Below are 24,198 nucleotides of genomic sequence, written 5' to 3'. Positions count from 1 at the left end.
CCTGCTCAATGGCAGGAAATGTCCATGAGGAAACTGGAACACTTGTCAAACAAGAAAGCAAAGAAGCTACCAAAGAGAACAAAGGTTATATTCAAAGAACTTAAGAACCAACTTGAAGAGGTTCCTGCTGGCCAAAGTTAGGCAAAGCAGCATCCACAACACTAGCTGCAGTAAATTGAAACACATCAAATAGGTTAAATTCACAAGTTTATAATGATATGCAAAGTAAACAAACCAAGAACATCGCATTGATAACTTTTGAGGATACAAGGGAACCAACTCATTATTTGGAAGAAGAAATAAGATTTATATTGCCTTTCTGTGCAAACTATATCTCAGGGTAACCAAAATATTGGTGAGAGGAAGTTTCCCTTTAGAAAGAATTTCAGCTAATAAATGAAAAAGGAATGATAGACTATTACCATTTACAATCCTTAATAAATTAATGGCTCTAGGCAATGACCATCAATGGCTACTAAGAATGCAAATCCAACACCATTTATGAAGTAGTATTGCCAGGAAAAAACAAAATCAAACTTAATTGGATCAAGTCTATTTATAGGAAATACCAGAGAAAGGGAGCATGTTAAATTACACCATAAAGATATAAGGAACAAAATCCCGACTGTCAGAAACTCTTTAGCATCATTTCTCCAAGTGTGCATTTCTCAAGGGCCTCTGAGACCCTGTCAAAAGGTCTATGAAGTCAACTATTTACATAAAATACTAACACATTATTTACTTTCTTCACTGTGCTGACATTTGCACTGATGATGCAAAAGCAAAAGTGGATAAACTGCTGGTACAGCAGCACCCAACATAGTAGTAGTCATTTATTCTTTTTTTGTGTGTGTTCAGTGATTAATTTTATGTGTCAAAGGCACTGCATTCTTTAGTTACTCCCATGCACCCATAGTAAACAAATGGCAGTTTTACTAAAGAGCATCCTTGATGAAGTAAAAAGAATAAATTTTATTAAGTGTTGATATTTGAATATACAGCTTTTTAAAGTACCACGGAAAAGCACTTCTGAATAGTTTGAGATGCAAGCTAAACAAGATGCTTTTTAAAGAGAACACCATTTTTACTTAATAGACTATGTTTATTTGGGTTTGGATATTTGGCAAATATTTTGTCAAAAATAAATTAAATGAGCTTGTCACATCAAGGAAAACACTGACAGTATTTGTTGCTAATAATTATACTTAAGCCTTCAAGGAAAAAAATCAAGATTTTGGAAAACTTGCAATCACCACCACGGGCTTAACAGCTTCCCAATAGCTAAGGACTTTTCGAAGAAGATGGATGGGTGGTGATAATAATGAATGTGATTTTTAAATATTTCATAATTAAATATGTCAACATTTAGAAGAACTGCGTAACCTGGTGAAGCAATATTTTCCAAATGACCACGCACGATGGCACAAAATTATGCATGTGTAAAGGATCCATTCAAAGTGCAAGACAGACCAATGGATTTTAACATAACAGAGTATGAAAAGCTCATTCATTGATAAGGTTTCAAATTGCACATTGCAACTAACCTTTAAGAAACTACCACCTGTCAAGTTTTAGTGTGGTATTAAAGAAGAATATTCACTATTAGACAAAAAGACTATTAAAATATTCCTCCCTTTTCTAAGCCATATCTTCATGAAGCCAGATTTACTTCATATACTTCTATGAAAACAACTTAATGCAACAGAATGTAGAAGCAAATATAAGAATACAGGTATTTGCTATTAAATCAGACATTAAAGAGATTTGCAAATATGTAAAACAATGCTATTTCTCATTTTTTAATTTTGAAAACTATGATTATGTTTCATCAAAATTATGTTTGCATATACTATAAGGTACTGGATTTATTGTTATTTTTAAGTAAATAGTTTAAACTATCTATTTGTAATACAGTAAATATTGATATGTATAACCTATACAATCAATACATCTTTAGGCTTTAAAACATTTTTAGAGTGAAAAGGAGACTTGAAACCAGAAAGTCTGAAAGCCAATAATGTACAGGATAAAAACTTGGTTTTTCCCACAGAAAAAGAAACAAACAAAAAAAAAAAAGATGGAAGAGGAAATTTGAAATCTAGATTAAAAGAGATTTAAGAGACATATTAACCAATCATAATACTACAATTCTAGATCTTGTCTGGACCCTGATTTAAACTATTTTTAAAAAAGATTATTAGACAAGAAGGGAAGTATGAGTGCCAACTGACTATTTGATGATATTAGAGAAATACTGTTGCTTTTTTTTTTATAGGAATGGCGATAGTTATGTACTTTTAAAAGGCAGTTCTTCCTCATATTTTAGAGATACAAACTGAAGTGAATAGATGAAATTATATAATGTGAGAAATTTGCTATAAATTAATCAAAGGGGTGAAGTAGTCAAATAATACTGGCAATGTGTTGGTAACAGACATGTAGGGTCCACAGTAGTTTGTTATTCTACATCCTTGTTTTGTACATGCTTGAAAAATTCATTCAAGTTTTTCTTTTTTGAGACAGAGTCTTACTTTGTCGCCCTGAGTAGCATGCAATGGCGTCACCATAGCTCACTGCAACCTAGGCTCATGTGATTCGCCTGCCTCAGCCTCCCCAGTAGCTGGGACTACAGGGATGCACCACCATACCTGGCTAATTTTTCTATTTTTAGTAGAGAAGGGTCTCACTCTTGCTCAGGCTGGTCTTGAACCCCTGAGCTCAAGTGATCCTCCTGCCTCAGCCTCCCAGAATGCTAGGATTACAGGCATGAGCCACTGAGCCTGGCACACGATTTTTTTAAGCTCAGTCTCCTTATACAAGAGGGCTGTCCAGAAAGTATCCAGCTATTGTTAATATAACGAGAACATATTACATGTTTAGATACTTTCTGGACAGCCCTTGTACCTACAGTTGACCCTTGAACAACATGGGTTTGAACTGTGTGGGTCTACTTATACACAGATTTTTTTCAACCAAACATGGATCTAAAATACAGTATTCATGGGATCCACAGGGCACACCTATCAGACTTAAACAGGAGTGAATTTTGATACATGAGGGGATCCTAGAACCAATCTCCCAGGAATACTAAGGGAAGACTATAACATACATTCATTTTTAAGTAGATATTTCAATATTCTTTCTTCTTTTTTCCCCTTTACCTAGAGAAAATGTCAAATAGTAGACATGTATTTTATTAAGTCTATTTCTGATCATTTCAAAATTTATATAGTCTGAATTTGAAGAATTAGATTTCAGAGACATCAAAGCAGAGGCAACAAAAGCAGAAATAGACAAATGAGATTATATTGAACTAAAAAGCTTCTACATAGCAAAGGAAATGGAGTGAAGAGAAAACCTACAAAATGAAAGAAAATATTTGCAAACTACTCATCAAGGGATTAATATCCAGAATATATAAGAAACGCAAACAACTCAACAGCTAAAAAAATCTGATTTAAAAATGGGTAAATAATCTAAACATTTCTCAAAAAAAGACATACAAATGGTCAACAGATACATAAAAAGACACTCACTGTCACTAATCAGAAAAATACAAATTGAAACCACAGTAAATTATCATCTTACTCTAGTTAAAATGGCTATTTAAAAAATACAAAAAATAACAAATCCTGATAAGGATGCACAGAAAGGGGAACTCTTATACACTGTTGATAGGAATGTAAATTAGTACAGCCATTATAAAAAACAGAATCAGGCCGGGCGTGGTGGCTCACGCCTGTAATCCTAGCACTCTGGGAGGCCGAGGTGGGTGGATCGCTCGAGGTCAGGAGTTCGAGACCAGCCTGAGCAAGAGTGAGACCCCGTCTCTACTAAAAATAGAAAGAAATTATATGGACAACTAAAATATATATATAGAAAAAATTAGCCGGGCATGGTGGCACATGCCTGTAGTCCCAGCTACTCGGGAGGCTGAGGCAGTAGGATCGCTTAAGCCCAGGAGTTTGAGGTTGCTGTGAGCTAGACTGACGCCACGGCACTCACTCTAGACCGGGCAACAGAGTGAGACTCTGTCTCAAAAAAAAAAAACAAAAAAAAAACCAGAATCAAAGTTCCTCAAAAAAACTAAAAATAGAAATACCATATGATCCAGCAATCCCACAAATGGGTATATATCCAAAAGAAAGAAATCGGTATGTTGAAGAGATAATCTTCACTCTCGTGTTTATTGTAGCACTATTCACAAGAGCCAAGATATGGAATCAACCTAAGCATTCATTAATGGATGAATGAAGAAAATACGGTCTATATGCACAAAGGAATATTCTTCAGCCATAAAAAGAATGAAATCCTGTCATTTGCATGAACCTGGAGGATATTATGTTAAATGAAGTAAGCCAGCACAGAAAGGCAAACATCGCATGTTTTCACTCATGTGGGAGCTAAGAACATTTATCTCATAGAAGTAGTAGAATAGAGGTTACCAGAGGCTGGGAAGGATATGAGAGAGGGAGGGTTAGGGAAGGAATGGTTAATGGGTACAAAATTACAGTTAGATAGGAAGAATAAGTTTTAGTGTTCTACAGTATAGAGTTAACAATGTATTATATATTTCAAAATAACTAGAAGAAAGCATTTTGAATGTTTCCAACACAAAGAAATGATGAATACTTAAGGTGATGGGCATCCCAATTATCCTAATTTCATCAATACACATTACAGACATGTATGGGAAAATCACATGTGCCCCATCAACATGTACAATCATTACGTATCAATTAAAAATAATTTTTTTAAAAAAACAATCAGATTTTACTATCATTAAGACTTAATCCTCAAAACAGGAACTAGGATGTGAAGGCCAAAGGAAGAATTATCTAAGAAACAGTGAAAATAAGAAACGAATAAGATTTGCACTTAAGTTCTGTATGACTCCTCTCTTACTAAATACATAATGCTCAGCAGTGAAACTGACTCTCTATTAAGTGACGTAGGAGTGGCAACTTTTTCCTGATAGACAGTAGAGTGACAGAAAAAATTTTCCCCCTGGTGGATAAACTGGGTAAAACCCGAGTGAACCTTTAAAAACAAAATTTTGACCGTTCTTTCCGGTAAAATCTGTAGATACTAACCATTTCCATTATTTTCTTTGTCAAGTATGCTTTAAGGAAATTTATCAAAATTATCTTACAGTGTAGAAATTCTCAGCTGTGACGATCCTGGTTATTATCTTCTCTATAAATATAATAAATAGCATTTGTTTACCATTTGTTGACACAATACTCATACTTTTAAATTATTAATTCAAGCTTACCTTCTTCCAGAAAAGGATTCAAAGTGGCAATTTACCTACATTATTTCACCTATTTCTTTTTCACAAAAAGATGGGTTCCTCCATCCCTCTAGTCTACACTGAAGAAAGTAACGTGCAGAAAGATTTAGTAACTCTCTCAAAACCACAGCTGGTGGCACAGCCTTTAAACCTAGGTTAGTTCTAAATCCAATCATGAGCTGTTTTTCTCAACCACTGTATAACCTTTACAGAGCTTTGTTCCCTCTGAAAATCTGGCAAAGCCTACTTTCCCCAGAACATGGTACTCCTTGGAACATGGCAAAACCAGTATACTAGGGCCAAAGTTCTTGACATAAATATCAAGTGTATGTCAGTCCAACATATATCCTTTTAATAAAAATTAGCAAAAACATTATGTATCAATTAAATTATTGTTAATTTGCTTATTAAGAAAATGTCTTGGGCCGGGCGCGGTGGCTCACGCCTGTAATCCTAGCACTCTGGGAGGCCGAGGCGGGTGGATCACTCGAGGTCAGGAGTTCGAGACCAGCCTGAGCAAGAGTGAGACCCCGTCTCTACTAAAAAATAGAAAGAAATTATATGGACAACTAAAAAATATATATACAAAAAATTAGCCGGGCATGGTGGCACATGCCTGTAGTCCCAGCTACTTGGGAGGCTGAGGCAGTAGGATCGCTTAAGCCCAGGAGTTTGAGGTTGCTGTGAGCTAGACTGACGCCACGGCACTCACTCTAGCCCGGGCAACAGAGTGAGACTCTGTCTCAAAAAAAAAAAAAAAAGAAAATGTCTTAAGATGCATATACAACACAAATACATGTTTAGTCTTTTCCTACCCAAAAATGATACATGTACAAAACTCATAGAAGCAAAATCCTGTCCATGTCTAGCAGGAGGAATAGAAAGAAGAAAAAAAATCTATAAGCTAGCACTGTATAAAACCTGCAATAAATGTTCATTACATTTTTAAGAAATACTCAAGAATATGCCTCTGCTATACATTAGTAATGTTACAATGTACTCTGCCTGTAATCAGATATCTAAACTTTTTAACAATTATTTTCATTCTGTGGTTTGTGGATATTTTATATAAAATATTATAGCATTAAAATATTCACTATGTTGTCTTTCCCATCAACTATTAATAATTTTGAAGCCACAGCTACTTTTATTATCACAAGAAGTCTGAATGGCTACAACATATTAAGTGTTTTTCCACCATCTATTAATCAGGTAGAACAGCCAGCAACCAATATTATGTTAATAAAAGCTGCTACTTCTATGACACCTAGTCTTCCTCCCTTGTTTTCATCCTCCGTATGTGCACATTTGCATAGAAACATACAGAATGTCCTTTCACTTCAACAAATCGTGTTCCTAAGACTTGGCAATTTTTTTTTCAGTACTTAGAAGTGCTTTTATTTTGTTCCTATAGTTATCACCTGTACTAGTCCACCATCCCACATGTAACCTGTATTTCATGGGCCACAAACAGTAGGTAGATAATACAGTCACAATACAAGCCACAAGAGGTATTTCTCATTCTGCAAGAATACCCATTGCAAATCTCTTGTTAAAAGGTGCCCAGATTTCCCAAGCAAGTATCTTAAAAGTGCACCATGATGGCCTCTGTGCTATCAGACAGGATCTAGTATTTTCCTCCTAATCTCTAAATTCTAATGGGGTCTCCGGCCACTACTGATATCAGCTTTGGAGTTTGGCTATCCATCAAATGCACCAAAGCAGCTCGGGATTCCCACTAACATACATGTCATGGCTGACAATGCCACAATCAAGGGCATTGATGCCCAGCATGCTCCTACCAATGCCCACTGTGGATGGCTCATCAAGGGGCTGGTAACTCTCCTGAAGACAGAGTCCACAGCTGCTGGTACCAAGTGTATTACACTCCCAAAGTCTCCCTTTTGTGAAACAATTCTCTTAGCTTTTACTCACTTTTATTACAATCGTCTTGCCCTCAGCCTCCAAGTGAAGGGCTAGAGAAAGGATTCCATGACATATGACACTATCCTCAGAATTACCTCCTCTCTCCTACACCACTCCTCATCTCCAAATCAAAGCTGTGCAACTTAACTCGCCCTTGAGATATTCTCCCTACTGGATGAACCTCCTCAGTCTCTCATGTAAATAAATTCCTGGCACCCCCAGTCTACCATGTACCTCTGACATAGGTGGTGATGAAACTTAGTTACTACGTTACATTGAGAATTCCTATGTCTATGAGACTACAGGGAAGCACACTTCTCATACATTGATGGCAGCATTATTAGTTGGAGCAACCACTATAGAGAACAATACTCAAGACCCTATCTTCCAACTCGGTGATTCTTAGAAATTTATTTTATAGATACTTGCACATATGTACACAACAAAAAATGTAAAATGTTATTCACTGACTACAATATTGTTTATAATACAAAAAAAATTGGAAACAACTCAAATGTCCATCAGTAGAGGACAATTGTAGCATATCCACACAATGGTATATAATGCCACTGTAAAAAACAATGAGGAAATGCTTTACATTTCAATATAGAAAGAGTTCCAAGATACTATTAATACTCCTAATGTTATGCAAAATACAAAAACTGTGTGCTACTCTTTCTATCAAACAAAAGGAGGTATATATAATTATGTGTATTGCTCACATATGCCTAGACTATCTCTGGAAGGATTTATCAGAAACTGGTAACACTGGCTGTGTCCAGGAAGACAGTTATGAGAAGGAGCCTTCAGTCTGTATTTTTTTTTTGTACTTGTTGGATGTTTATATGTTCCTAAAACAAAATTTAACAAAAAAATACAAGTGTTTAAATCCCGTTTCATGTTTATTTAAGTCTGTTATAAAAGGCATGTCTTCCCATGAACATGCCAACAACTGAAGCTACAGCCTAGAAATCACTAAGGGAGATCAACTTCTGCAAAGCTCTCTGGTAACTTATAGTACATGTTACCTACATATGCACGTGTATCAGCTCAACAGATGGATGAGAGGGAGGAAATGTAGGGTTCACTGCTCCACAACTCAGGTATGTGTTCCCAGACTGCATATTATGGTTTCGACCATTCCTGAGTGACACCTGAAGTTCCTGTGACATTTAGTGATTTGTCATTTCACAAGGACATGATTCTGAATCACACACGCCACAAAGCTGAGGGGCAAGGGCAAGTTATAGAGCCTGGCCGAGGTCCAAGTATGTTCTTAGTCACAGTGCTTAGTCTTAGTGCTATGAACACTGTAAATAAAGTGATAAAAAAAAAAACCAAAAAACTATTTCTTTTTAAAAAATGAAACAAACAAAATTAACTGCTAGTTGAGTCTAGTGTGGATGACAGAATAAAGGGAATATGGAAATGTTTGTGAAAGTGATAGGCTAGCCGCAAAACAGAAGTTTCAGATAAATTAAAGACTAAAATGTCAAATGCAATGATGACTCAGACACATTGTGTGAACAAAACTACCAAATGCTCCAAAATGAAATAAGTAAAAAAGATGTGTGAATTTGTTTCAATAAGTGCTCCAGACAGTATAAAAATCGCTCATCAAGTGAGACAAGTAGTTAAAGGTCTAAAGAGATCACTTAAAATTTTCAGTTCTACTTGAGTAATTTTACAGAAAGAATTATGTGCTACAATGATTTTTTTTCAAGTTGAGAATTATGATTGGCTTGGGACACAGCCCTCACACATGTCAAGAATCTACTGTATCTCATTTTGACTAGAGATAAACAGAGTTTGGGTGTCCTTCGTAATCCTTCAGACAACTTCTTTGTTCGTATCTGCCATGAGTGGACGAAATAGAGTCTCAGAGTGAGGGGCATGGACTCCTGAGGTGCTGAGCTCCTGCAGCATATACAAAATGAAGAGCAGCCTGCCTGGGACTGAGATGAAGAGAAGATAACAGTCCTCTGAGAGATTAGCAGCTGACCTAGATGTTCAGCACAGAACAAGAGAGTGGGCCTTGCCTATTACCCAGAAGTCTGGACCTGCAGATAAGGAAAGAAACACGGATTACCGAGAACGGGTACTGACGGTAGCCTGGCCATCCCTGCTCAAACAACTGTTCTCCAGAAATTTTATTTAAAAGAATGGCTAATGTCCATTAAGGCCAGTTAAACAGTTTTAATAATTTTACAATTGCTTTTTTTTAAGAGTTGGCATTTTATAGTTTTATAGTTAACCGGTGCATTTTTCAAACATAAGGTACAGAGATGCTACAACCGGTTATGAATTGGAAGAGGTTGTAAAATGAGAGTAGACATTACCTCAAATGCAGTGTCTGAGAATCAGACTCAAATTCTGTCATGTAGATAAAAGGCCTGAGACATCAGCACCCAGTGTCGATGGATTAATCTTATCAGTTTTTGGTCAAGAGGGCAACGTATCTTTTGTAGCGTGAGCCAAGAATGCTAACTCTAAAATAATTACCATGAGCCAAACGAAAATGACAACTGTGCAGAACAGTAACACAATGAGAAAAACCAACCTCTACCATGGGATTCCAAGGCCTTGTTGCTACCATGCCTACTTTAAGACCATTAACTGATGATAGCTTTTCATTTACTTTGTAGGAATCATCAGTCACTAACCAAATACTGTACTTGGCGCAGAATAACCAACTGAATGTCCTAAATATCATTCTTTAGTAGTATCATTTAAAAGGAGTCTCCCCACTACTAACTGCCTTATTACGTGACGTATAAAACTGCTCTGAGCCTCCCGTACCCTCCCCCCCATCCTAATACGTCATGGATGATCCTCAAGATGTACCATACTCTTACAGTTCCTCTTTCCATCCCTCGCCCTTCCCTAAACTGCTTCCTTCCTTTCCTCCTCTTCATTTTGTCACCTTCCCAAGTTTGACAATTACCTACTCTGTGACTTCCAACAAACGGATCTCTTAAAAATCTCAATTTCCTCATCTGTAAAATGCAGAGAATAACAGAACCTTTCTTCTTCATCGGGTAATGATAAAGATTAGATGAGCTAATAAGCCAGGTAATACCCTAGCACAGTGCCTATCACATAGTAAGTGGCCAATAAAATGTTAGTTTATTATTATGATTATTGGTTTGATTCTAAATCATTCAAGTTCATGGCAGCCATTCAGTGACCTTTACAAAAAATTAGGTAGCGGCTTTTTAAAAAATTCATTTTATTTCAATAGCATCTATGGTAGTAGGCCACCTATGTTTAAACCTACGTTGTAAGATCTGAGGATCACTACACAAAAACTAAGTATCTTATTGTTAATAATAAATCCTCATATTTATATATGGCTCCCGAAAAGAATGCCAGTTTCTTAATAAAGCAATACCTCTAAAGTAACAGGGAAGGATTTCCCACATAGGGAGGGTACTAGACCCGGAGCCCAGGCCTTCTCCCCAGAGGACACCCTGTCCCTGAAGGAGCCTCCTGACTGGGCACCACACTGGTCTGACGGAATTTAAACAAGACTGGATTAAAGGCGAGGCTAGGGAAACATTCCCCAAACTCTACTCCCCAAAACACAACTTTTAGGAGACCATTTATTCATGTCCCATGATAAAAGATTTTGTGCAATAATACCCCAGCAGTCTTTGGGAGATGTATTGCACACATACAGTGCAGCCACCTGTGGAGTGCAGTCTCAGCCAAAGTTTCCCACAGTCACTCAGCTTCAGGACTGATCTCACAGTTCCATGGAGCTCCTCTTTTGGAAAATGCTGAACTATAAAAAATAAATTCAGGAAATGACATGAAAGTAAGTGTTTTATAGGGGTAGTGTTTATTCATCTTCAGGTTAGATTGAACTACAATGATGCTACCTTCTGACCTCTGACCTAGCTCCCTGTCTGCATCCACATGTTGAGAATGGCAGTGTCTAATACTTGGGAATGTCCTCAGGACTTATAGTCCTTTAAGTCTAGGCTTGAGAAAGTGATCCTGAGAAAGATATGGTCCCTACCACCTAAGACCTCCCCACAGTTCTCTGATGGCTTCCTTTACCTCCATGACACCAGAGAAGCACACAGCCTTTAATGGGAGAACTCACATATCCACAAATACAAGGAAGGCCACATGGGGGACTCATACAAAGCCCCTAAGCCTAACACACATGAAAGGGAAACAGACATCCCAGAGCAGAGGGTTTCCTCAATGCTTTGTCATTTTAAAGGATCTCACCAATATCAGCCCATCTGACTCTCACAACTATCTTTGAGGACTGGTAAAAATTCAGAAAATATATTATCTGCATTTTATGGATAGAAAATTGAGGTCATCTAGCTAAGAAACAGACTTTTACTTCCCCAGACAGTGTCCAACACTCTGACTTTTAGTTACCATAGAAGACAATTTAATGTAATGGTGGAAAGCCATTTGGAGGCTTTGGAGCCAGACTGCCTGGGTTTACATCTCAGTTTCACAGTTTACTAGCTGTATAATCTTAGGCAGGGCACCTAACCTCTCTTCGGTCTTAGCTCCTTCATCCATAAAATGGGATAGGAATGATCTACTCCACAGAGATATAAGAATATTTTTTTTAAAAAAATCAGCCAGGTGTGATGGCTCACACCTGTAATCCCAGCACTATGGGAGGTTAAGGTACAGGGATTGCTTGAGGCCAAGAGTTTGAGATCACCCTGGGCAATATAGTGAGACCTCACCTCTACAAAAAACTAAAAAATAAGCTGGGCGGGGTGGTACACATCTGTATTCCCAGGTACTCAAGAGGCTGAGCCAGGAGGATCATTTGAGCCCAGGAGTTGGAGGTTACAGTGAGCTATGATCATGCCACTGTATTCCAGCCTGGGTGAGAGAGTAAGACCCTGTCTCTAAAAACAAACAAAAAAAAATTATGCATGCTGGAGTGCTTTGCACATAATGGGCGCTCAGTACACAAGAGCTACAGTTATTCTGAAGAAAAGAAAATAAGCTGCTCTCTAGCATCCATTGCCCTCCAAGTGCCAGTTTACCAGATGTCTGAAGTATCACGACAGAGGAAGGATATCTGTGCAAAGGCCAGTATCTCTACATCACAAAGCCTTATTTAATTTCTCAGGCATCTAGAGATGAGGGCAGGGAAGGAGGAAGGCAGTCAAGAACAATGGTGAGACTGAGATAGCATGGACAAGGAGATTTCAAAGTGAATTTACGAAAATGATGTAAGGTCAACAACTGTTAGTTTTGCCAAGTTCTTATAAAGAAATGAACATTTTAACAACCAACAAAATCAGAAGGACATAATTTCTGAAAAACTACCCAAGACTAGGCTATTGGCAATCTTACTGTGACATTTTTGCTGAGGAGGCATAAAAATGTCCTCACGTACCAACTGTGGTTCTAGGACCTGCTTTCAGCAGAGCTAGTATAGAGACAAACAGAAAGTATTGCAGCAAAAGGCCAGTAGGAAAGAGAGAAATGAAAGCACTGCATCATCCCCAAAGGGGGCCAGAGTGACTGCCCTGAGGGTCTTTCTCTGCAGGAGCACTGGAAGATGTACATGCACATAAGATGCCAGGACCTAAGTGGTGCTGAGAGGACAGGATCTACACCCTGATTATAACACTTACTACCCTGTATCACCATCACCTACTTATAGGAGGCTTTGAAGACAAGAGACCTTGATTTACACATTTCTTTATCCCTTGATACCTAACCCATAGTTGGTATCAATAAAATGTTATCAAATGAATGAATAAAAGAGAAAGGGAAAATGCAACAGACTAGTGGGGGTAGGGTTGAGGAGAAAAGAATTGGAGAAAGGTCTTCATTTGTCCAATTTTCCAATGAAAATTCTAACAACTGGGCTGCTAAGAATTTATTTACCTCTTTGGCAGAAGCATAATATTACCACTCCAAGAAACTCTCCTTATTTAAGTGTCAGTGGAGAACACATCAAAAGAAGTTAAATTCAAACCTCTTAAACAGGCTTATTCAATAAGGATAAGAGAAAAATCTAAATTCACACTTGAAGCATCTCTCAACAAACACATTGCTACAAAGAAAAATCTTCCTTTCAAATCAAGCATGACAGATACCAGCTTTGATATTCTACTCACCCTGCCTGATAGGAACTCTGAATCACACACATCTTGGAATTGAGATCTGTTGTGGAGAGATGTGAATTTGGCCCTAAGGGCCTAATAGGTTCATAGATTTTAGGCAGGAAAAACTAGACCATTTCAGTGCGAGAAACGAAATCTTAGTACCATCAGGAACAAATCCTTGAGAGTCTGGGTCTTCTGTTCTCCTCTATCCTTGTAACATTAGATACCTGAGTGTCAAATAATCCATGCTGCCTTTAAATATGAAATCAGTTATTACAACTGTTCTATCTTACTGACATTTTCTCAAAAATACCCTCACTTTATCTACTGGTCACATGTTAACAAGAAGTATCCTATTTATAACGTAGCAACGATCCATCTGATTTGCTACCTTTTCTGCCATGGAGATCATATGCAAACGGGCAATCACCAAAGACAACCTTACAAACTCTCAACTTCCTGCCCTTCGTTTGTTACTGTAAGAAGGATGAATTATTTGAGATTCTGTGGCCTAACCTACTTACTTCCTCTAAAGGAGGAACAGAAAATGAAAAATGCCTTTCAAGAAAAAAAAAAAGGTACACAGAAAGTGAAATCACAAACTGACATTAATGGGCCTAAGGCATATTTAATATACTCTCATCAAATGCTTTTATGTGAAGTTCATGTTCAATATATATAGACTGTAAGACATCTCAATTTGAGCTGGAAGTGTCCTGAAAAGTGCTATCTTATCATCAACATACTATACTAGAAGGGCAATAATAGAAATTTTACAAAGGCCATAAAAAGAACAAAAACCTGTCTGACACAGATATTTCTATGCTTATGCTAAATATGCATGAACTTAAATTTAAAAACAAAAACTAAAAGTACTGTCTTGTTCTTTTTTAATTTTACTTCATAAATTTTTTTTAAAAATTCTAAAAGTAGTGTCTTTTTTTTCTTATTCTGCTTCATGTTTTTATAGAACATAGAGCTAAAATTAAAAGATTTACACTTGATTTCTCTTTTGGAAGTAATGAATTAGATTTGACCAGATTTTATTTCTCTCACAGAAGTCGGGTCTACAGGCTTATCTTGATAATCATTTGTAGCTAAACTCCTTATCAATAGATTGAACAACTAAGCCTCAAGTCTACCAAACAAGACCACAAACCAATTGGGTGAATTATTTAGATCATTTAACCACCAGACCAGACTGACCACTTAGAAATTTCAATTCACTGTTCAGGGTTCACCAGTGTAACAGGTAAAAATAATCAACTGATTTTGGTACCTGAATAATCCTACTCAAAATGTTCTAACCCAAAGCTATGGCCCAACCTTAAAAGGATCTGGCACATAATAGGTGCTCAAAGAAATTTATTGAATGCTAGAGCTTCAACAATGGAGAAACAGTCTATTATCCTATAATCAATGCAGGCAATAGCATCCTTCTACGTCAAACTGAAGATCTGCTTGATGCACCATAGCTCACATAACAAAGATAAATACTTCCCACTGCAACACAGAATCACCCCATGAGTGCAAATAGACTCTTCACCTCATTTTGCATTTTGGTTAGAGTGTATAACACTATTAATTATAGCACCCTTGTTTAGTATCTTCTTAGTCATATTCCCTGTTTTCATTTTTTATTTTGATTCTAGGCCACTATATTTTTGCCGCATACACCCCTAGTTTCTCCCCACCATTATCTCTATCCTGTATTTTAATTTTCTTCTTTCCTTTTACAATCCTGGTTTCTGAGCAAATTCCATAACCTTTTGAGCCTGCCTTGGTAAATTTAGGCCCCATTCTTTTTATTGATTGATTGCTTTATTATTTTTTATAAATAATCCTACTGCCTTATTGGGTCTCTTCCCACTAAGAACAAATGAAATCTTTTATATAACTATGCACAGTAATTTCAAAACCTACTCTGAGTAACATTTCATTAGCAGTTTGTGATCATTTCAAGGCCATAGGCTAGACCAAGGTATTCTTTTCAAAATAACTCAGTGACTTATTGGTCTTTTCCCAATTTTTGGTTTAAAAAAGAAAAATAAAAAAAAAGAGAGAGAAAAGTAGAAAGAGTTTTCTTCCCAATTTTTCTTATACATGTTCATTGTTGCTCATTTTACTAAACCAGTGTGTAAGTTCAAATATATTAATCTGGAAACACGTTATCTTTGAAATATTCTAGGAATCACTATTTCGAAAATCAGAAACCTAAAGATATAACAACACAGTCATAAGCCAGTATCATTTTCTCTGGTTCCCCCCTTTCAAACTGCATGATATGAACTTAGACAAGTTACTAAGTATCTCTAAGCACTGGTTTGCTCTAAAAGAGAAATAATAATAACAAATGCTCAAGGTTAGTAAAAGTATTAGAGATAATAGTGCCTAGAACAGTACCTGAGCATACAGAAAGCACTCAGAAAGTATTTTTTGGTTGAATAAATAAGTAAATGAATATAAGACACCCAGCTTAATGCCTGACACTCAGAAGGCTCTCAATATACACCTGCACCTAATATTGTATATCAACATTTCAGAGTGCTTTGCACAGGGCACCCCCTCTTCCAGGCCCCTATCACAGGAACACATTTAACACCATATCCAGAGGTACTACCACAGAACATACGGCATTTATCTCACACTTAACCATGGCTTCATGTTGTTAATTACCATGATATATGTATGGGTTATCTCTCCAACTAGATTACAAATATGCTGGGGCCAAGGATTGATCCTCCATTTCTCTGTAGCCCCAACACATTCATTTCTTCAATCCTGTTATATCTGTTGATTTTGTGAAACACTCCCCAACAGTGATTTACACAAAACACATGCTCAATAAATATTTGTTGACTGAATGCAAAACACCCATTTTCAGTATATATGGGATAAAGAATAATAATGCAGAAAGTATTTTACTATTACATATAATATGCATATAATTCTTACAATCACCATCGAAGTAATTCATTTCAAGTCTACTTCTAAGGAAGACACTAGAGTTTATCAGAAAAAGTTCCCTCCCTCGAGATCACCCAACTTTACTCAAACTCCTTTCAAAAATCCTTGTTCTTTCCTCCAAACTATCCTGTATCCTAAATGGGAATTGTCTAAAGGTCCTTCCCAATTTTACTTCATAAATCAAACTTAGTTATATTTCAAGGGTACCCTTTCCTGGTGTTTCCTTTCATCCACTGGCTGCACAGCTGCTGCAATCAATACAAACCAGTTCGTGACCTCCCACTATTGACTCATATCTGTAAGTGCCAATGAAATAATTTAACACAGTGAAGAGATAATCTGAGAATATTCCCGTTAGATAATGAAGCCCTTCACAACATATATCTTCCATGTACCTCCTGACCTTTATTACACACACACACACACACACACATATGTATATACACAGACACACATATGAACATATAAATAGTTCTCTCTAAATACGGTATCTTCATCCGTATCATGATAACCCTCTAATTCTTGTGAGAAACAAATCCCTCAATATTAGCAAGTTGTAACAGTGATAGATCAGATCTTCACCAGAAAGTCACCACCACCTTGTGAACACACTGGTCAAAGAAAGAGTCAGCTCAAACCTATCACTCTCAATAGATACACGATTCAGGCATTCCTTGTAAGTGGGTGAAGGGCTTCTTATTCATTTCTTAAGACTAAGCATTAAAAAAGGAATGTCATGTGCTGTGCTCTACGTATACAATTATACGCCATGGTTCTGCATCAGTTAGCCCAGAAATTCTTGTTTCCTGGCTCAGTGGCTCCCAAGAGCGCTGGAGCCTTTATTCTCTACGGGTACAACGTGCAATTGTTATACTATTGTTAGCAGAGCTCAGAGTTGTGTCTACTCCTGGAGTAAGGATCTAGGGAACTCCTCAAGGGCAAAGACCTAGGCTTTTAGTGAAGAACTCAATAGAAACTGGTTAAGTAACTAGTAGAAACACTGCTGGAGGGATCTCTCAGGATGCCTATCCTTGGGACCCCAAGGGTACCCTTGTCTGACACCACGTAAAGTAGCGTCTCTTGTAAATTTCCCATCCTAATTGCATCTACTATAAATAAAACTGGTTGAAATATAGAATTCTTAAAAATAAACTACCAAACCAGTGGAAATTCTTCAAGAACCAACTCTCAATTATTCAGGCACTAATTGAACAGGACATATTATTTCTTTTTTCCCCTACTATTGGGCTTTTGGATTCTTAGAACATTGATTGGATAATCTACAAAAGAGAGATGAAATAACACTAAAACTTATCAGGGTTTATTTTGTCAGGTTCAGCACCTTCAAATTGAAAATAATGACAGATAGGACTTGTGATTTTTTTTCTATGTAAATATTTTTAGATAATTGGCTATAATTAGAGTATAGTAGCAAAGAGATCTAGAAAACAGAGAGGGAAAGCTCTATGTGGACCTTTCCCTAAATCCAGTCATTCAGAGGACTCATTTTCTGGCCCCTATAGTTAGTTTAAATCATTACTACCCCAGTTACCTATTTTCTCCTCCTCATCTCCCAGCAGACTCATGCAACTAAAATATTAATTACAGTACATTAATTCCCCTCACACCAACCCTTCTACTTTCATCACCCTGCCATTTTCACAATTAGGCATCAATTTAAAGTATTCCTTTCACTTACTCCTTCTACTTACTAAATGACTAGTTTGGGATAAATAAATTTGAGGTTCTGTATTCAGCACCATATTAGAACATGGTCTTTTCCCTCAAGGAGCCAATACTATAAAAGGAAAACTACTTTTTTTCCCTCAAAAAAAGAAATATCCCTAGAAATATTTTTGACAAGTCCAAATACTACATACACCAGAAACCAATCTAAAAATTTTAGCCAGGAATTAAATTACTGTGTTCTACCCTAGACAACCTACCTCCTGCCCTTCACAAAGCTTGGCTAAGGTAAAAGGACAGTAAGACTGCCACACATTTACTTAACTTTATAGTTCTCAAAATCTTATTTTATTTGATCCTTTTAACAAAAGAAGGCAGGCAAGTACTGTTGCTCCCATTTTCCAGATGAGAAAATCTAGGCTGAAGGAGGTAAAGTGACTTAAACATTCTATCCACAGCCACAGTGAGTCCCCAGATGAAGAAAAATAAGCACTATCTTCAACTCAGCGTGTCTCAACAGGACACTTACCATCCTAGGAAACACATTTCACTCTGCTTGAACCTTAATTCTGTCTGTATGACCTTCTTAGAGTAGTTTCTGCCACTGTCTCTGCTGCTATCATCTACATGGACCACATCTACTTATTAATATTGTGCTAATTACACTATTCAAAATGATCCACGTGCAGAAAATGACAGTAAACTCCAGTTAATCATTTTTATATCAGTAATGATTCAGTTTGACTTCTAGACCACAATCTGGCCCAATCAGGATTATTAGTCCTGCTCATAAAAGATAGATTAATTTTTGTTTTTGCCCAACAAGAATTAGCAACCCGTGTCATACTCAAGATAGAAAAAGCAGGAAAACAAGCAGAATAGGAAAGGGAAAACTAAAGAGGGGGAAAAAGCAAAAAGGGTATAATGGCAGAAAGCACCAGAGTGGCACAGATGTACTTAGATGTTCCACCCCAGAGACAGCTGCCCCGTCTGCCAGAGGATGACTTTTGTCCTAAAAGTGGGTCTTGGGTTATTAGAGATAAGCCTGCACCCTCCAAATTTACCAAACGGATCTTATTGGACAACAGCTATATTCTCTGTGGGAATATGTTCAAAAATTGGCAAGTCTAGCCAGGCAAGGTGGATCATGCCTGTAATCCCAGCACTTTGGGAGGCCAAGATGGGAGGACTGCTTGAGGCCAGGAGTTGAACACCAGCCTGGACAACATAGCAAGACCCCGTCTCTACCAAAAACAAACATAAACAAAAAAAAGTTGACAAGTCTATGCTAACACACTGGAACCTCACTATAACCCTGTGACATGATATTTGGCACAAGTCAGCCCATCTTGGATTTAAGCCATAGGAGGTAAGTTACTTAAATACCCCAAAGCTCTCACTATAAATTTCATCTACAAAATTTTACCACTGGGGCCCAAAGACATTTAAAGTTCCAGAATCTTCGATATACCTGTATAACAGTAACATTAATTTACAATCACTTTATTCCAGTTTTTCCACTTTTTCAATTCCAAAGAATAAAAAAATTTACTTTCAGTAGAAAACAGGCGCTAAAATGCTAATTAAGAATCCAGTTCCTCATTAGTATAGTGGTGAGTAAAAAAAACAAAAAGAATCTAGTAAGTAAGCCAGTCCAAAGATTATCATCGTCCCAGGACAATCTCATAACTTCTAATGTTTCATTCAACCCTCAATCACACTTAGTGTCAAAAGATTCATGCATTCAAAGCGGCTTCCATACAATGATGATTTTCTGCCAACCCTGTCCTACACTCTCCTTCCTGATCTCCAAATGCAGCTTTTAACATCTGCAAGCATGTGAAACAGTTTGTTTCAACAAGCAAATCTTATTTTGCAGCAGTCAAGAAAGGCAGAACTGTCCAAGCAAATCTTACTTTGCAGCAGTCAAGAAAGGCAGAACTGTCCGGTGGTCTTCACAATCGCTGTCCACTGCCAAAATTTCTTCTAAGGGTCTAGCCCTGATTTAAAGAGAGGAAAGGTAAAATCAAAGCATGGTCATCAAAAAGAAGACTTCAAATCCACAATCCACAATTTGTGAGTTTTCATTTGAATCACTGACATGCATAATTTCACACCATACCACTCTGTATAAATAAACTAGTCCCGGATGAGATGAAATGGGTTTTAATCATTCATATCATTCCCATAACCTAAGTTCACCCAATAAAGTCTTTCCCATTGTATGACAAGCAGGTGAAAGTTACAGGGATCATTTGACTCAACTTTAACACCCCACACTGCTTTTATAGTTAAAGATACTATACAGAATATACACTGGCAAAAGAATGAATATTATGTAAGCAGTTTTGCCCATATATTTAAGTGTTTTAAATCACAAATTATACATAGTATTCAGAAATAATTTCTTATGCAGTGAAACAAAACTACAATCTTAGAACCAAAAGGGACTACTTATTTTATGCCTATGTATAGCTAAACAGCTAAGAAACTAAATACTAGCCTTCAATTACACTTGTCAGAGAATAAAATGACCAGCTCATATTAAAGGCAAATCTCAACCAAAGGTCTTTTTCATTCCTTCAAAGTCTTAAACACATGTTTCACTTTGTATTTTTATTAACATTCAAAATGACGTTATTTGCTGTGACTCATGATTAAAAATTAATGAAAGGTATAGACAACAATAAATACAAACAACTGTTTCTAACCCAGGGAGTGATCAATCTTAAAACCCAGTATAACAGCGAAGTATTTTTCACACGTAAGTAATGACGGATGGAAGTTACAGGGTCTGAGTCCTCAGATTTCACTGCTCTCCGATTTACTAAACTTTCTATTTCTGATCAGCATCCTTTCACACAACATCTGGCTGCTCGCTCAGGTCCTCTAATTACTTCCACGTCTGAACGGACTACGTAGCTACAAGTAAAGGCCAAACTTTGCTCTCGGCCTTCCGAACTTAAAGAAGCGTTTAACCACTAGAGGTCTCCCCTTGGCCAGTTTTGCACGTTCGCTATTTTGCTGCACTTGAAACTTTCCGGAGAAATGCTCTCTACTCGAGTCAGTGTTTTTCTAAAAACTTGCGCAAAAATCCACGCGACTGAGATAGCCAGTACAGAGACTCTCGGGCTCCCCAAACCAATAAAGACATCACAAACAACGCTCTAGGAAAATCGAAATGATAATTCGACGCGCTCGCCGCAGCCGCCGGCGCCCCCACCCCAAATTCTTATTTCTCATCTCAGTTTCCCCTAACCTAGAACAATTAAAGATCTATTTTTGTTTCTGGGCACTTTGAATGATCTCGAAGGCATTTTACTGGCGGTGGCCCCGAGGTGGTGAAGGAGCGGGCCAAGGGATGCAGGGAGGGGGAAGGGCCGTGCTCGCTGCGCCCAAGGAAGTTGCATAAGGAAAGAGACTCCGTTTTTAGGGTCCCCTCAAAAAATCGGCGGGGAGGGGGAGGAAAAGGAAGCGGGGTGGCGGCGGCAGGGGGACTGAGAAGGGAAACCGAAGCAACGTTTACCTTCGTCTCCCCGTGGAAGGGTGGGGTACAGCCACGGTGCTCGCGACCCGGAGAGCGCGGCTCGTTGCCCCCACCTCTCACCGAGCGCAGACGGACAAACAGACACCCCCACCCCTCCGCGGGGAAGGCGGGGAGGAAACCGCCCGCTTTTAAACTTTCTCTCACGGTCGCGCCGTGGGCCGTGCTTTGACCAGAACGGAGGGGGAGGGGGGAGGCATAGGCCCTTTTTTTCTTTAAAGGTAATTAAAGTTTTACCACCAGTCCAAAAGTTGCGCCCTCCCCCCGCCCGTGCCACCGTGCCCTCCTCCCCTTCCAAGGCTCTCAAGTTTTCCTCCCCCCCCACCAGCTCGCGGGGCGCGCGGCGGATGCCTCGGCTCCTGCGCTTCCCGATCCCCACCCCCGCCGGCCTCTACTTCCCCCCGCCCCGCCGCCGCGGCGCGAGGACGGCCCGCGGGGCCCAGGACGCGAGTGTGCAAAGCCCATTATCCCGGAATGGCACACGCACGCGGCGCGAGGCGGGCGGCGGCCCCGGCCGCGACCCCTCTTTTCCTCCCCAATATAAGGAAGGCGTAAACAAGTTGCAGGAAAAGCAGCCCCGCGCCTCCCCCACCCACCCACCCTCAGTCCGCCGCCCCGGCGCGGCCGCCGCCGCTACCGCCGCCGCCGCGGCCACCGCCTCCCGACACACGCCCGCGCCCGCACCCGGGCCGGCTCGGCACGGCACGGCGCGGGGCGAATGCCGCGACGGCGCGGGCTCCCGGCCCGGCCCGCGGCCCGCGCCCTCCCCCGCGCGGACGGCCGCCGCGGGCCCGCGCCGCCTCGCTTCCCGAAGCACTTTCCTGCCTCGGGCAGAAATAAACCGGAGGGTTTATTTTTGTGCAACTTTCCCAAAATGGCGGAAATTGGAGCTGATCTATATGAAATTCTCACACACTCGGTCGGGAAGGGGGAGGCGGCGAGGAAGAGAACGCAAACTCTCGGCCGCCGAGCCCGCCGCGGGTCCGTGTGTGTGTGCGTGCGTGTGAGTGTGCGTGTGCGCGGTGGGAGTCGGGGAGGCCTTTCCGCCGCGCACACACAGCACACGCCGGGAGACGCGCCTGCACATTCAACCAGTCCATTCTCCGCAGCCCGAGCGGGGAGAAAGTGGCCCGGCCTCTTTTCCCACTGCCTCGGTCTCCCGTACTTGTACTTCTCGCGCTCGCTCGCCCGCTCGCTCGCTCTCCGGTGCGCGCCCGGCACAAAGGCCACACGGGCGGAGGGGGCCGCAGGGGCGGCGCGCGGGGCTCGCGCCTCCCGCCGCACCGATCCGCGGCCCCGGCCGCCCCCGCGCCCCCCGCCGGCGCCCCCCGCCTCGGCGGCCGCGCTCGCCGCCCGGGCTGCGGCTCCGCGGCGCCCACCCCGACACGCACCCCGGCGGAGCCCGGCGCCGCCGCGCTCCCCCACCCCGCGCCCGGTGTCATGAAAGCGACCAAAGTGACAAGCTCGGGGGGCGCGGGGGAGGGGGCCCACACGCATCCCGCCGCCTGCGCGCCAGCGAGAGCCCGACGCCGCCGCCTCGCCCCGCTCCCTTCCGCACGGCCCCCCACACCCTTCCCCGTGTGCGCGCAAAGAAAAAAATACAAGTCTCTCCTCCCCCCATTTTTTCCTTTCTCTTTTCTCTCTCTTTTGTTCCTCTTTCACACTCGCACTCACTACTTCAGAGTGAGATGCCCAGAGACTCCCCCTCCAGCCGTTTCCGAGTCACTTGCCCACTTTTTTCCCCGGGATTAAGTTTTCTCCTCTTTCCCAGAGGCGCAGAGAAGTGGGGGAGAAACCCCTTCTGTCCTTCCCCTCCCCTGATCTGTTTCACAAGACGAGGGTGCGCTTCCTTCCCTCTATAGGTCTCTTAACTTTCATCCTCACCCAGAAAAATAAATGAATGGCTTTTGCACGGGCAAATCTTCAGATTAATTAGAGATTAGATCCGATCAACCGCTTCTTACCCCCAAATTTTCTCTTTTTTTTTTTCTCCGTCTCACGAGTAGTCCTGACAAATGGTCCAGGGCTGCGGGCGCAGTGCGCATGTGCGCGTAGAGTCAGGGCTGGGGAGAGGGGAAACTGCGCTGGTGCCGGTGCCGCCGCCGCCGCCGCCGCCGCCGCTGCCGGGAGGCTCGCGCTGGCTTCCCTGTTACTGCTGCTGCGCCTTCGCCGCTGGAAAGCAGCAATAAAGCCGGGTGGCGAACGCAGCTGCCCGCAGATACTGTTTCAGGTGCATCTTTTCGATCTCCTTGTCACCGTCTCGGTGCCGATTCAGGAACAGTGCAAACAAATATGAAAGACGGCCAGGTTATAGATTTCTTTGTCTATTTTTTCACTTTACTTTTTTTTAAGGCAATTCTCAGAGCAGCACATCCACCATGTGCTGTTAAATGTATGCATTCAGCCATTGGTCTTGCACAAACACTACCCAAAGGCTAAATACATGCTACAGGTCAGGAAAAGTAGGAAATAAAAGTTTTAAGCTTTTACGGAGTATAGCCTCCCCCTCCTTTAGGACTGGAAGAATGCATAATAAAGTATGCATTTAAAACTTGCGCGTTCTTTCCTCTTCCTTCGTGAGGATCTTTTATTGACAGCTCAAACATGTTAGGCCTCTGTTGAGAGATGTACAGCTTCTCAGAAATCACTGTTCAAGTACCTTGGCAATAAGCAGGTCG

At 40.3% G+C, this 24,198-nt stretch overlaps 1 protein-coding gene across 4 annotated transcripts in view; it reads right to left on the bottom strand.

Moving 5' to 3' along the window:
- L3MBTL3 (L3MBTL histone methyl-lysine binding protein 3) overlaps positions 1-23,569 on the bottom strand; it is a 110,994-nt gene extending 87,425 nt beyond the window's left edge. For 2 of the 4 annotated variants that reach the window (XM_069487602.1, XM_069487603.1), the window contains exons 1-2: positions 23,485-23,569; positions 19,893-19,970 (exon numbers count right to left, since the gene is read on the bottom strand). The gene's annotated coding sequence lies outside the window, so the exon portion shown is untranslated. Of the gene's footprint in view, positions 1-19,892; positions 19,971-22,436; positions 22,507-22,911; positions 23,090-23,484 lie in introns of those variants that run through there. The other 2 variants (XM_069487604.1, XM_069487605.1) reach the window with 2 other exon arrangements.
- Between the last annotated feature and the right edge of the window lie 629 nt (positions 23,570-24,198).

Source organism: Eulemur rufifrons, chromosome 15, assembly GCF_041146395.1.
Source record: "Eulemur rufifrons isolate Redbay chromosome 15, OSU_ERuf_1, whole genome shotgun sequence".
Taxonomy (NCBI): Eukaryota; Metazoa; Chordata; class Mammalia; order Primates; family Lemuridae; genus Eulemur; species Eulemur rufifrons.
This window is presented reverse-complemented; position numbering and strand designations above follow the sequence as displayed.